Consider the following 12,216-nt stretch of genomic DNA (forward strand, 5'->3'; position numbering starts at 1 on the left):
AGGCTTTATCCGAGTTTCTGTAGGTTTTCTTTAAAGATTTCTTCTTTCAATAAGTCCTTTTGTGGAACTCAGAGTTTCTTTTTCTCGAGAATCGTCTCCAAAAATCTGTAGTGATGAAGTCCAAAGCTAAGATATAGGTTCAAGTAGATGTATTAGTTACAGTTACAAGAAGTTGTGTTCCTGTGATGCAGCCCCACCAGGTGCAGTCTGCCTGCTGCTCAGCCCATACTCCAACTGTCACACTCAAGCATCCAGCAGGGGCATAACACAGACCCCTGTATCCCTCGAGGTGCGGGGGGCCCCCTCGGCACAGTACTCAGGCCTGAGCGCTCCAGATCAAATCCAAAACTGGGGCTCCTCCATGTACATTGCAAGGGGGCCCCTTAAACTTTTGTTGAGCCACTGGCATCCAGGCACCCAAACATTCCATTCAAGACCATCACACCAACATTCCATGCATCACATTCACACTGACTGAGCAGCTAGGGAGAAAGTAACAAGATAAATAGGATACATGTTACTACACAGTTGAGGCCACTTGCTGTACATAATATTCTGTTTGATGCCTTTGCAGTGCTCCCACAAATCAATCTGATAACATTAGCTTAATTGTTAGCCTCCAACTTCAAATTCCTTCACATTTACAGAGCATTTAAAAAATGTCAATAGTACATTTTGCAGTCGCAGACTTCTGAGTAGGCTTCGTACACCCATATGGGGTCTCGGACCACATGTTAAGACCCATGTTGGACAGGCCTCGTGGCCGGCCCGTCCCCTCCCCGCATGGTGGGTCGCGAACCCCTACTCCTCCTGTTCCCCGGACAAGAACCACCCCTGCAACCCGCAGGGGCAACCCACGGCCCTTCCCCGACGGAACTCCGGCTCCTGAACTCCACAGTATCGGCTGGCCCGGGTCCCTTCCAGGACCCCTGTCTCCGGCCCAGCCGCCATTTTGGACACTACACGACCAGGCCTCGTGGCCTCGGGTCGACCTCGGCCTCGGGCCCAGCCAGGCCCCGACATCGAGGCACCACCATCCACCCAGGGGGTGAAGAGACCACTTGGCAGGTCAATGGGAGAAGGAGTGTCGATGGCTCCCCTCCGCCAGGTGTCGATCGCCCCCAGCCTCCCTGGGCGCTGGCTCCACCCCCCTGCTGGGTGTCTGGACTCCCTCATCCCGGACCTCCCGACCTCCAAGTGCGAGGGTCCGGACATCAAAGGGCGCCAGACCTATAACTGGGGCAGCTCCAGAGCAGGAAGGCAGTTGTATCCTGGAGTCGAGAGACACTGAGACAAACTCATCCTTGGAGGCCTGCTGGCGCTGCCGCGGCTCCTCTTCGTGAACCACCTTTGAAGGCCTGCTGGCGCTGCCGCGGCTCATCCTCGTCGTAAACCATCTTCAAGGCCTGCTGGCGCTGCCGCGGCCCTCCTCGTCGTAAACCATCTTCAAGGCCTGCTGGCGCTGCCGCGGCCCTCCTCGTCGTGAACCATCTTCAAGGACTGCTGGCGCTGCCGCGGCCCTCCTCGTCGTGAACCATCTGCAAGGCCTGCTGGCGCTGCCGCGGCCCTCCTCGTCATGAACCATCTGCAAGGCCTGCTGGCGCTGCCGCGGCCCTCCTCGTCGTGAACCATCTTCAAGGCCTGCTGGCACTGCCGCGGCCCCTCCTTGCGAACCCTACAGCTCGAGGATTGTGAGCTCCACCTCTGCTGCTTCCGTACCAGACCGGTACTCAGACTGTCCCGCTACCCTTTTCCCCAAAGAGACTAGAATTGGCAGGATCCTCGTATCCTGGTCCTGCTGTATCGTCCGTTACCTTGCCTAAAGATATATATAAAAGTGTGCAGAACTCATCTCTGTGTGGTGTCTATCTGTGGGGGGGAAGTTACTTGTCTGTACGATTACCGGAGAGGGCCCTCACCGGAGGCCTCTCCCCCCTGTACTCGGCCAACCCTCCGGGTCCCCGTCTAACAACCCACTACTCTAGAGCCATGGGAGAGTGCTTGGCTGTTAGTAAGAGTCAGTCTACATCTCAGGATACTGGACCTGGTACACAGGCTACCCGTTGCAGGGCCTCACTGACACATCGATAAGACGTCAAAGGCTATCAAAAGCGTCTTCTAACACTCTTAGATCACAGGTGGTGTTGGTTGCAGACTGTGGCATGATGCAAAGACTGGTAGAGGGGTAATCTGTGGGCAAAAGGGGTGCTGAAATTAAGGATTTTACGATCAGTGCATGTATGCCCATAAATGATGCCTATTATTCTGGTCTCCTCAGATACACATGCAGTTGCTGATGTCAGCTTGTTTGCTTCTTCCCCGTGGCACAACTTGTCCTCTTTGAGGTAGGTCTTGAGAGAATAAGCAGGGTGGTTGTGTGTGTGTGGGGGGGGGGGGTACTTTTGGTCAGCAGGTATGCATCTCAAGCAAAAATTCTTCTCAGTTGTGTCCCAGGTGGACAGGAATTGCCAGCACCCAGCGGCACCTTCCAAAAGACATTGCTGAAGTCTGTGCCGGTCAGCGGGGTGTAGGTTTTCAAAATACTGGCTGCAGTAGTCGCAGAAGGTAGTCCAGGGAAGTTGGATGAGGTCCCAGCTCCCAGTCAGCAAGAAGCTTGGTTCACATTTTGGTTGCAAGCCACTTAGTAAGAGGGCTTTTCCCATAGGCACTTTCCCAGGCAAACCGTGGGGTGTTGACTTGTGGGAAAGAATGTGCATGCCCGCCCAAGGCAGATATTTTAGAATAACAACCCTTTATTTGGCCCCAGAAACTCGACACAGTGCTCCAGACATGGCTTCTAGAGCTATAATGCGACATTTACAGCTGAGCACAATGCTTCCCTTGTGGTACCCAGTCCCAGAGCTGGATGGAGTCTCACATGGATTCATACATCAGTAACTGCTGCTAAACGTTTTCCTGTTCAATGCCACATCTCACCATGTTGCAGGGCTCGTAAACTTTGCTGTCGTTGGATTAAATGACCCACAGAAAATCCCTCCATTTTAAACTAGTTCACAGGCTATACCTGCTCCGACTACATGACTACTTTGCATTTCACTGCATTGAATCTTAGATCCCACCTCCCACCAACCTCGAGCTTACTTAGCTCGCACGTCCCCGCCTTCCACTCCTCCCCTGGTATCACTGGGCTCCAGGGCGGTGTGCCTGCTGGGAGGATTCTGCCGCGCCCTCCCAGAACCCGTGCTGTGTCCCTGATAAAGGCATAGGCAGGGCCCTCGGCACATACGTTCAGCTTGGGTGCTCCTACTGCTTTTTGCCAGATCCACCGAGTATTTTATTTACGTTCATCAAATTCATACTTAGATTTAATGCACTAATAACAGCACTTTTTAGGAATGCTGTTTGACCCCTTCTTTAAATGCCTGTCAGCCGTTGCCGTGCTTGACCTGAAGTTCACTTCCTGGCCAAGACCGGAAGCGCTTTCTGTCAGCAGAAAAGCGTGGTATGCAAGCTTTATGGCCGTGGTCCAAGCATATAAAGGTCAGAACACATCTCCAAAATAGGCTGAAAAGAGAGACATTCGGGTCACGGTAGGATATCCTCTAACTCCCTCCAAAACGAAAAGAGAATAAATAATGCATAAACAGGAGGGGTTGAAAAGTAGTATTTTTGAACTGCAGAAAGTGCTGCCGCGGAGGCGCAGCTCAGGCCAAAAAAACGATGAATATAATAAAAAGCGCATTTTTTTTACAGCATTCGAAGGAGTACCATTCCAGGGCAGGGAGAGTTTGCAGGGATGTGATTGGCTCCGGCAGGTGCGGAGTATTTTAGGAAAGTGGCTCCATGCGTGACCCAAGCAGCTGCTGAGACCAAAGTTGACAGCCTTGAGCATCGTCCATGTCTTAGATTTCAAAACAAGAGCAGTGACGTAACGTAAAATGATGGGACCCCTGCGGAATGTGAAGATGGTCCCTTGAGTCTCCCATATTTCACAAATATTCATTGAACTTAGGCCGGGTGGACAATTGTCATTATTTGTTTTGTTGTCAGAGTATTATCATTACTTATGATCCATATAGGAAGCGCAATCTAATCAATTTTTATTGTGCCTATTTGGAACAACTTTACCCACGCTGTGCCCTATACAATGGCAAGAAATTTTAGGTAATTTGCTCATATATTTGTCTTCTTTGTTAAGAGAGCACAGGGTGCTGATGTGTAGGTTTCAGAGTACTGTCAGCCATTCATAATAAGATAGGTGGGTTGACACATGCGATGCTGAGATCTGTGTGTAACCTGCTAGTCACAGAATCAAATCCCAGCAAGATACCTTAGCTAGGGTGACCAGATTCTCAAAACAAAAAACGGGGACAGGTCATAGACATAGAAGTAGGACTACGGTTTGCAGTAACCATCGACATTAAAAGTAGGATTATTTGACAGCTGTCATAGACATAGAAAAGGGACAACAATGACAGCTCCCTCCACAGACCGAGATGAAGCTTTACAGACAACAAATCTGAGGTCTTTTATTGGCACCCCTCTCCTTTACACAGCAGCATTAGTACTTCTTACTACATTTACACTTTTAAGGACTACAGCATATATTTGCCTCAAATCAATAAAACATCAAAGGCTAGCAAATGCCAGTGCAAAGAGAGCATGCGCGCACATGCTCAACTGGAACAATGAAAAACAGGGACATTTCTGTGTTTTCCTGGGACACTGGTTGAAAACGGGGACATTTGAGTCACTTGGAGAAAAGTGTCGGGACACGGGACACTTCTCCAAAAACGGGGACCGTCCTGGGAAAACGGGGATGTCTGGTCACCCTAACCTTAGCAGCTTAGTGCGCTTGCTGCAGAGATTTGTGTCTAACCTTTGAGGCAATGGTTCCAGTCCCAGATAGGTCAGAGGGTCAATCTATTGAGGCAATGGTTCCAGTCCCAGATAGGTCAGAGGGTCAATCAATTGAGGCAATAGTTCAAATCCCATATAGGTCCGAGGGTAAATCTATTGAGGCAATAGTTCGAATCCCAGATAGGTCAGAGGGTCAATCTATTGAGGCAATAGTTCGAATCCCAGATAGGTCAGAGGGTCAATCAATTGAGGCAATAGTTCGAATCCCAGATAGGTCCGAGCGTCAATCTATTTAGGCAATAGTTCGAATCCCAGATAGGTCAGAGGGTCAATCAATTGAGGCAATAGTTCCAATCCCAGATAGGTCAGAGGGTCAATCTATTGAGGCAATAGTTCCAATCCCAGATAGGTCAGAGGGTCAATCTCTTGAGGCAATAGTTCAAATCACAGATAAGTCAGAGGGTCAATTTATCTGATGCAAAGATCTTGATTGGGTATTAAGGGCAGGGACTCGACATGGGTTTGGCGGTGTGTGTGCCTGATTTCAACGAAGAGGTGCTGATTTGAAGACCAAAAGAGGATAAAAATACAATTGTTATGACATGCAATTAGTTTGTTCCCTTCGCATGAGGGCCATTATAAAATGTTCTCTACTTTGTATGACAGTCCCCGGTCTAGAAAAGAAGTGATGGTTTTTAACTCCTACATACGGGAAGGTGACCATCACTATGACTTGAAGACCCTTTGGTTGAAGGGACTGGCCAAATCAAGGGCTTACACAAGCAGAGACAGCTGAGACTCCGCTGGTGTTAACTCGTAACTTTCCCTGACTTTAAATAAAGAGGGTGAAACCACGAGTGTGGCTGGGTGAGAGAGCCGCCAATTTATGGCGGTGATCTTGCTCTATAAAACTTTAACTTACACTCAATGTCCTCTATTCAGATTTGTGTAGATGAACCCTCACACCTTAACACTGCAATCACCCTGCCATTCCCCATGAAGCCACCAGTGGTAATTGTCATTGAATACTGACACGGTTGGCCTATGAACGGGCTACGGAGAGGCGGTGGTGGTCATCAGCATGCCAGTGCATGCAACACCATGCTGATGTCAGTCTTTAATCTGGATGCCCTACAGGGCCACTTGGTGGGACACACAAGCTGGAGGCCCTCTGAAATCACTGGGATTCCCCAGTCATGTCATAAAAGAGAGGGAAATCTTAGGAATTATCCAGGACCTGGGGCTTTCAAGACACCATGGTAAGCCGAGGAATTCATTTAAATGAGGTGCACGAGGATATCTGACAAGAGAGGAGTCCCAGGTATTCCTTCGCCGGTACCTCACAAGTGCATGGTACCAGCAAGGGAATCCCTACGATTCTATTTATGCCAGGGTGAATGTGCTCCTTGGTACCTGGGATTATCATGTAGCTATAGGGATGATTAGATTCGTCTCTTCGGGGCTCAGGGAATTAGAGGATTCCTGGGAGAAATGTCCTAAGATTCCTCAGGGTTGGGCACAGACAGGCTAGATGCTGCCAACAGCTGTTTGGCACTATCCCTGCCTCTTCTACTATCTCGTTATTGGTGGTGGGTGCTGGTATTCTGTCAGAAGTAGACTGGCCTCTGCATGTCTCTTTCAAAGTTAAAACTGGGTGGTGAATACTTACGCTACACCATTTCCTCATGAGAGCAAAACCCGCTTTATTGGGAGCAAGCTGGGCAACCTCACTTCCTATGGTTATACCACAAACGCTAACATGCCTTCAGCAAAACCTAACACTTATTACTAATCCATCCACCCACCCACTTGTAAAAAATTCCCACCCTTACAATTTCATTCCCTCTTTTCCTCCAGAACTATGACATCGCTCCTTTTCATGTGTTCTACTGCCCATCCACCGTTTCCTTATTTGGCCTGCCTGCCCTCCTCATTGATTTCTCATTCCATCTATCTTCCTCTATTTCTTCTGTCTCTCTTTTTACCCGCTTGCCAATCACTGCTTTTGCCTCATCACACCACCACCAGAAAAGCCCATCCCGGAGGTGTTCTTTCTGTCTTTACTCACTTCATAACTTCTCTTGCCACCCAATTATCTTCTCAACTTCTCAACATAAAATCTGTTTCCTAATACCGTATGGTGCACCCGTCATGTCTAAACAACACCCGCCATTAGTACACAATTTCCCAGTGCCACACAGATTCCTTTTTCCCTACAAACCTCTCCAACTCCTGTTGACCTCTTTCCTGGCACTGCCTCTTGCAGCTGGTTTCTGTGCCCGTCTCCACCCTTCTGGACAACAATTGTATCCAAGAAAACAGTGTCCTTTTCCAACTCTCCTTCATGTAGGAGAAGTCCATCCAATCCAATTGGATTTGTATATCTCTGCTAATCACCCATGAGGGTATACAGGCTCCGAGAGTGTAGCTGCCAGGACTCATTCGAATAACCAGACCTTAAGTCCTTTTCTGAATTCCAGCAGGAAGGATGAGGTCCAAAGGTGAAGTGAGATGTCATTCCAGAACTTCGCGGTGAGGTGGGAGAAGGAGTGTCCTTAACTGTTGCTGTGGCAGATGCGGGGGTGCAGGAGAGGAAGAGGGAGGTAGAGGCTGAGTACAGGGGTCTGTACTGTAGGTGGAAGTTCAGTTGGTGGTTAATGTACTCTTCTCCTAGGTTGTGGAAGGCTTGGAAGGCACGGGTCAGCATCTTTAACTGACTTCTCTTCTGGATGGGGAGCCAGTGGAGCTTCTTGAGGTGATAGGTGATGTGGGTCTGCTTGGGGAGATCAAGGATGAGACTTCTGAGTTTTGTATCATCTGCAGTCTCTTGAGGAGTTGCATGGTGATCCCTGCATAGAGTGAGTTGCCATAGTCCAGTCAGCTGGTGTACAGGGCTTGAGCAACAGTGCGCGGGTGTCTAGTGTCGATAGGGAGCTACTTGAAAGTCTTGTGGAAGCAGGCTGGTGAGACTGCGTTGTTCTGTTTTTCATGGTAAGCTTACGGTCCATGATGATGTGGAGGTTGCAGGAATCATTAGTCAGAGTAGGTGAGAGTCCTAATTCAGAGGACCACCATGTGTAGTTCTAAGGGGAGGGGTTTTGAAGAACAGCACTTCTGTCTTATCTGTGTTAAGTTGTAGGCAATTGGTCCTCATTCAGTTTGTGATGTTCATCATGCACTTATGGAAGTTTGCCAGTGTGGAGGTGGGGTCTTCTGATAGTGAGAGGATAAGCTGGGTATCGTCGTCGTTGGATATTATGTTTAGTCCCTGCGATCTTACGACTCTGGCAAAGGGAGCCATTTAGGTGTTGAACAGGGTGAGGCTGAACCTTGAGGGACGTCGCTAATGTTGTTACTGGGTTCTGATGTGAAGGGCGGGAGGTTGAGCTGTGCAAGTCTCCGTCGCACAGAGCTGCAGCTGTGCAAGGTTCCCTTACATAGAGTTGCAGCTGAGCAAGTCTCCCTCACACAGAGCTGTAGCTGAGCAAATCTCCGTCGTACAGAGCTGCAGCTATGCAAATCTCTGTTGCATAGAGCTGCTGCTGTGCAAGCCTCCCTTACAAAGAGCTGCAGCTGTGCAAGCCTCCCTCACATAGAGATGCAGCTGTGCAAGCCTCCCTCACATAGAGATGCAGCTGTGCAAGTCTCCCCTACATAGAGCTACAGCTGTGCAAGCCTCTGTCACACAGAGCTGCAGCTGTACAAGCCTCTGTCACACAGAGCTGCAGCTGTGCAAGCCTCCCTCACATAGAGATGCAGCTGTGCAAGTCTCCCTCACACAGAGCTGCTGCTCTGCAAGCCTCCCCTACATAGAGCTACAGCTGTGCAAGCCTCTGTCACACAGACCTGCAGCTGTGCAAGACTCCCTCACATAGAGTTGCAGTTGTGCAAGCCTCTATCACACAGAGCTGCAGCTGTACAATCCCCCTCACATAGAGTTGCAGCTCAATCAATCAATCAATCAAACATTTGTAAAGCGTGCTACTCACCTATGAGGGTCTCAAGGCGCTGAGGGGGTTGGGGGAGAGCAGCTACTGATCAAACAGCCAATTCTTGAGGAGTCTCCTGAAGGTCAGCAGGTCCTGGGTCTGTCGTAGGTGGATGTGGAGGGTGTTCCATGTCTTGGCGGTGATGTGGGAGAAGGATCTGCCTGCCGGTGGTAGTTCGGTGTATGCTTGGAACGGAGGTGAAGGGCGAGGTCCTCGGAGCAGAGCTGGTGATTGGGGGTATAGAAGGTGAGTCGCTTGTAGAGGTATGCTGATCCGGCATCGCAGAGTGCTTTGTGACCGTGGGTGAGGAGCTGACGGGGAGCCAGTGCAGGTGTTTCAGGTGGGCGGTGATGAGGCTGTGGCGAGGGATATCGAGGATGAGGCGTGTGGAGGCGTTTTGTCTCTTCTGGAGTTTGGCTTTGGTTCCCGCGTAGAGGGCGTTGCCGTAGTCCAGCCTGCTGGTGACGAGGGCCTGGGTGACCGACCTGGTTTCAGTGGGTATTCACCTGTAGATCTTGTGGAGCACACAGAGGGTGTTGAAGCAGAAGGAGGAGACGGCGTTGACTTGTTGGCTCATTGACAGAGAAGAGTCCCGGATGAATCCCAGGTTGTGTGCTTGGTCGATGGGTGTCGGCGCAGTTCCCAGCGAGGCTGGCCACCAGGAGTCGTCCCAGGCAGAGGGGGTGGAGCCAAGGATGAGGGCCTCCGTCTTGTCTATCACACAGCTTGAACAGTTACTTTTCCAGCCTTCCTCAGGTTAAAGATGAAAAGCAAAGGCAGCAGCAATGCTGTTTCACAAAAAGGCATACAGAACAGAAAGCAGTGCTGCAAGTCTTGGTGACGAAACATGGACAGTATAAGAAAACACAGGTCCTGAAGCTGGGCACAGTTGTGATAGCAATTGACAAAGGAAGGCGATTGTTGAGGTGTGGGTTCACTTTCTAACTCCTCGCCACCAAAACCACTTTTTTAACCATATCTAGTCACCCCTCCCCAGCCAGTACCACTCATACAACATCCACATGTCCTCTGTCCCTGTCCCACCCTGTCATAATATGGCATATTGGTTTCTTCCCACATCATCTGGAGGAGTTGCTTCTGGTACCGTTAGACCAGTAAGATGTAATCTGCACAATTTCACTGCCCACAACAGTCAATCTTTTGATTCTGGACCCCTTCCACCTTGAGATAGTCATTAAAATGATTGCTGCATGCTTTGTGATGATCAGGCTCTCTCAAACAATATACTTGCCAAATATGGTGACAAATAGAAGATGGGATTTATATGGCTTCAGAATTACTAACTGGCAAAATGATAATGGCACTGGAAGTTATTTCCTAAGGCATTTGCTTCTATGATAATATCAAATTGAGTTGCATCACTTGTCACTCAGGTGAGAGCTTCCCCGCTTAGATTCCTGATACACACTGCAAGACACATTGGCTAATAACAGATGTATTTCTGGCAACAGTGAGAGGCGCAAGTGACTTCTTGAACCTGTGCACTCTGCACTCACACATCTGTTCACAAACACACATCCAAGGGTCTCACCTGTAAATTATTAATAATCTATGTTCATTACAAGCAGCTGTCAATGCACTTAAAACATGACCTGCAGCCTTATCAGCAATACCAGAGGTTCCATGCCATTGGGAACAAAGTCCAGTTTTGTAGTTTTACAGATAGTTGTTTTCAAGTGAATTAGTCCAATTCAAGTGAAAGAAGGCTAAAGATGTTAGAATAAAATTGCTAAAGAAAAAGCCACAGCTGCACTATGTCATCCTAGCTAGCACCAAGCCTAGTCACCTGCTATTGTAGTGGTTTGGCCATCACAAGAAGCTCATCCAATATACCTCATTCCTGACCTGTAGCACCATAACCCTGTAGATCCATAAGCGTTACAAGCAATCAGTCAATGTGCCTCAAACCGTCCATTCATTATCATCAAAATGCATTGAACAAGCATTGGCAATGCAATTGGTCTCGCCTTTGGGGCCTTATATGTATTTAGCTATGCATCACATTAGCCTGGTGCTGAAACAGCTACTGTTCTTTAACATGGAGGGAAAGTAAGCACCAAACTGCGTGACACGCCAGGTGTGGTAACACATGGAGAAAAATACTGCATTTCAGCTGGAAATGATATAGTCCAAAGCTCTGTTTTTAATATAAAATCAGGGGCTTCAGTGGTCATATCACTGGAAAAACAAGAACTGAAAAAAATATTGTTGTCTGCGGGTGCTCGTGGAAGACAATCTCTATGGACTGGAATCTAGAATGCTAAAATGTTTCTGGTATTTTACGGACCTCTGCTAGTCATTTTCTATCGAGACAGTTAAATAGAGGGAGTTGGACCTAAGTCCCTAAGCGGAAACAGCCAAGTCCTAGGGCTGACCTCCAGAGCCCACAAAGTACATACACACATAAGTATATTCTAAAGTATATACAAGAGGTCTCGAATGCTCAACCTAAAAAGTGAGTGCCCTTGTGAGCAGGTCTGTCAGTGCATGTAGATTCCTACTTGCAGCACCATTACCCTGTCCTTCAAAGCAGCCCTGCCATAGCGCTCAGACCTCATCTCAGTCCTCACCTGTGAAGTCACCAGTCTGTTTTTAAAAAACCCATGCCTATGTGATCAAATCAGCCACTGTATGTGAATCCTGACTTGAAGCACTATTAGTCCCGTTGTTCCTGAACTAAAGCGATTACATGTAGGCATGTTCGAAATTGAGTCATTTGCGTTTGCATGATTACGCGAAATTTCGGTTAAATTACACAGAATTACTTTTAATTACATGCAATGCAAAACCGGCATTTGGCTTTATATTTTTTTTAGCAAAACGCTTCCCTTGTGTAATGGCGTCTTTCCAACCCTTTCGCCTAGCAAGCGTAATGTGAAATTACTAAAATTACCAACATTACAAGACAATATGCCACTTTAGCAGAAATTTCGCCTGAGCCTTCTTACAAGCATCCCGGGCAGTACCGGCCCATTTAAAGCACTGATTCCCCAGTTCGTTCATCCTGCAGTTCCCGGAGCCTCGAGCTCGCGCACTGATCTGCAAATGCAACTCGGACCTGTAGCCCCTTTCAAGGCCACGCTAGCCCTGGGACCCTGACAGGCAGGTCCAACAGCGCAACTCAACTCAGCTCAAGCATGGATGGAGGTTGTACTGCATCCCTCACATGTCTGGTGGCCTTGAGGCAGTGACTCTACCGCAGTGCAAAGTCTATAACAAAGGCTGCACGTTGTTTGTTTAGATCGGTTGATCAGAACAGCAACACTGGCAATACCCAGCATGCCACGACAAGCCACTCCACTGCCCTTCATCCACACCAGTCCCCAACCAGCCACCTTCCCAGCAACAGACTGAAAACACTAACATACCCCCTTGACTTGTTATT

Source organism: Lissotriton vulgaris, chromosome 11 (genome assembly GCF_964263255.1).
Source record: "Lissotriton vulgaris chromosome 11, aLisVul1.2, whole genome shotgun sequence".
Classification (NCBI taxonomy): Eukaryota; Metazoa; Chordata; class Amphibia; order Caudata; family Salamandridae; genus Lissotriton; species Lissotriton vulgaris.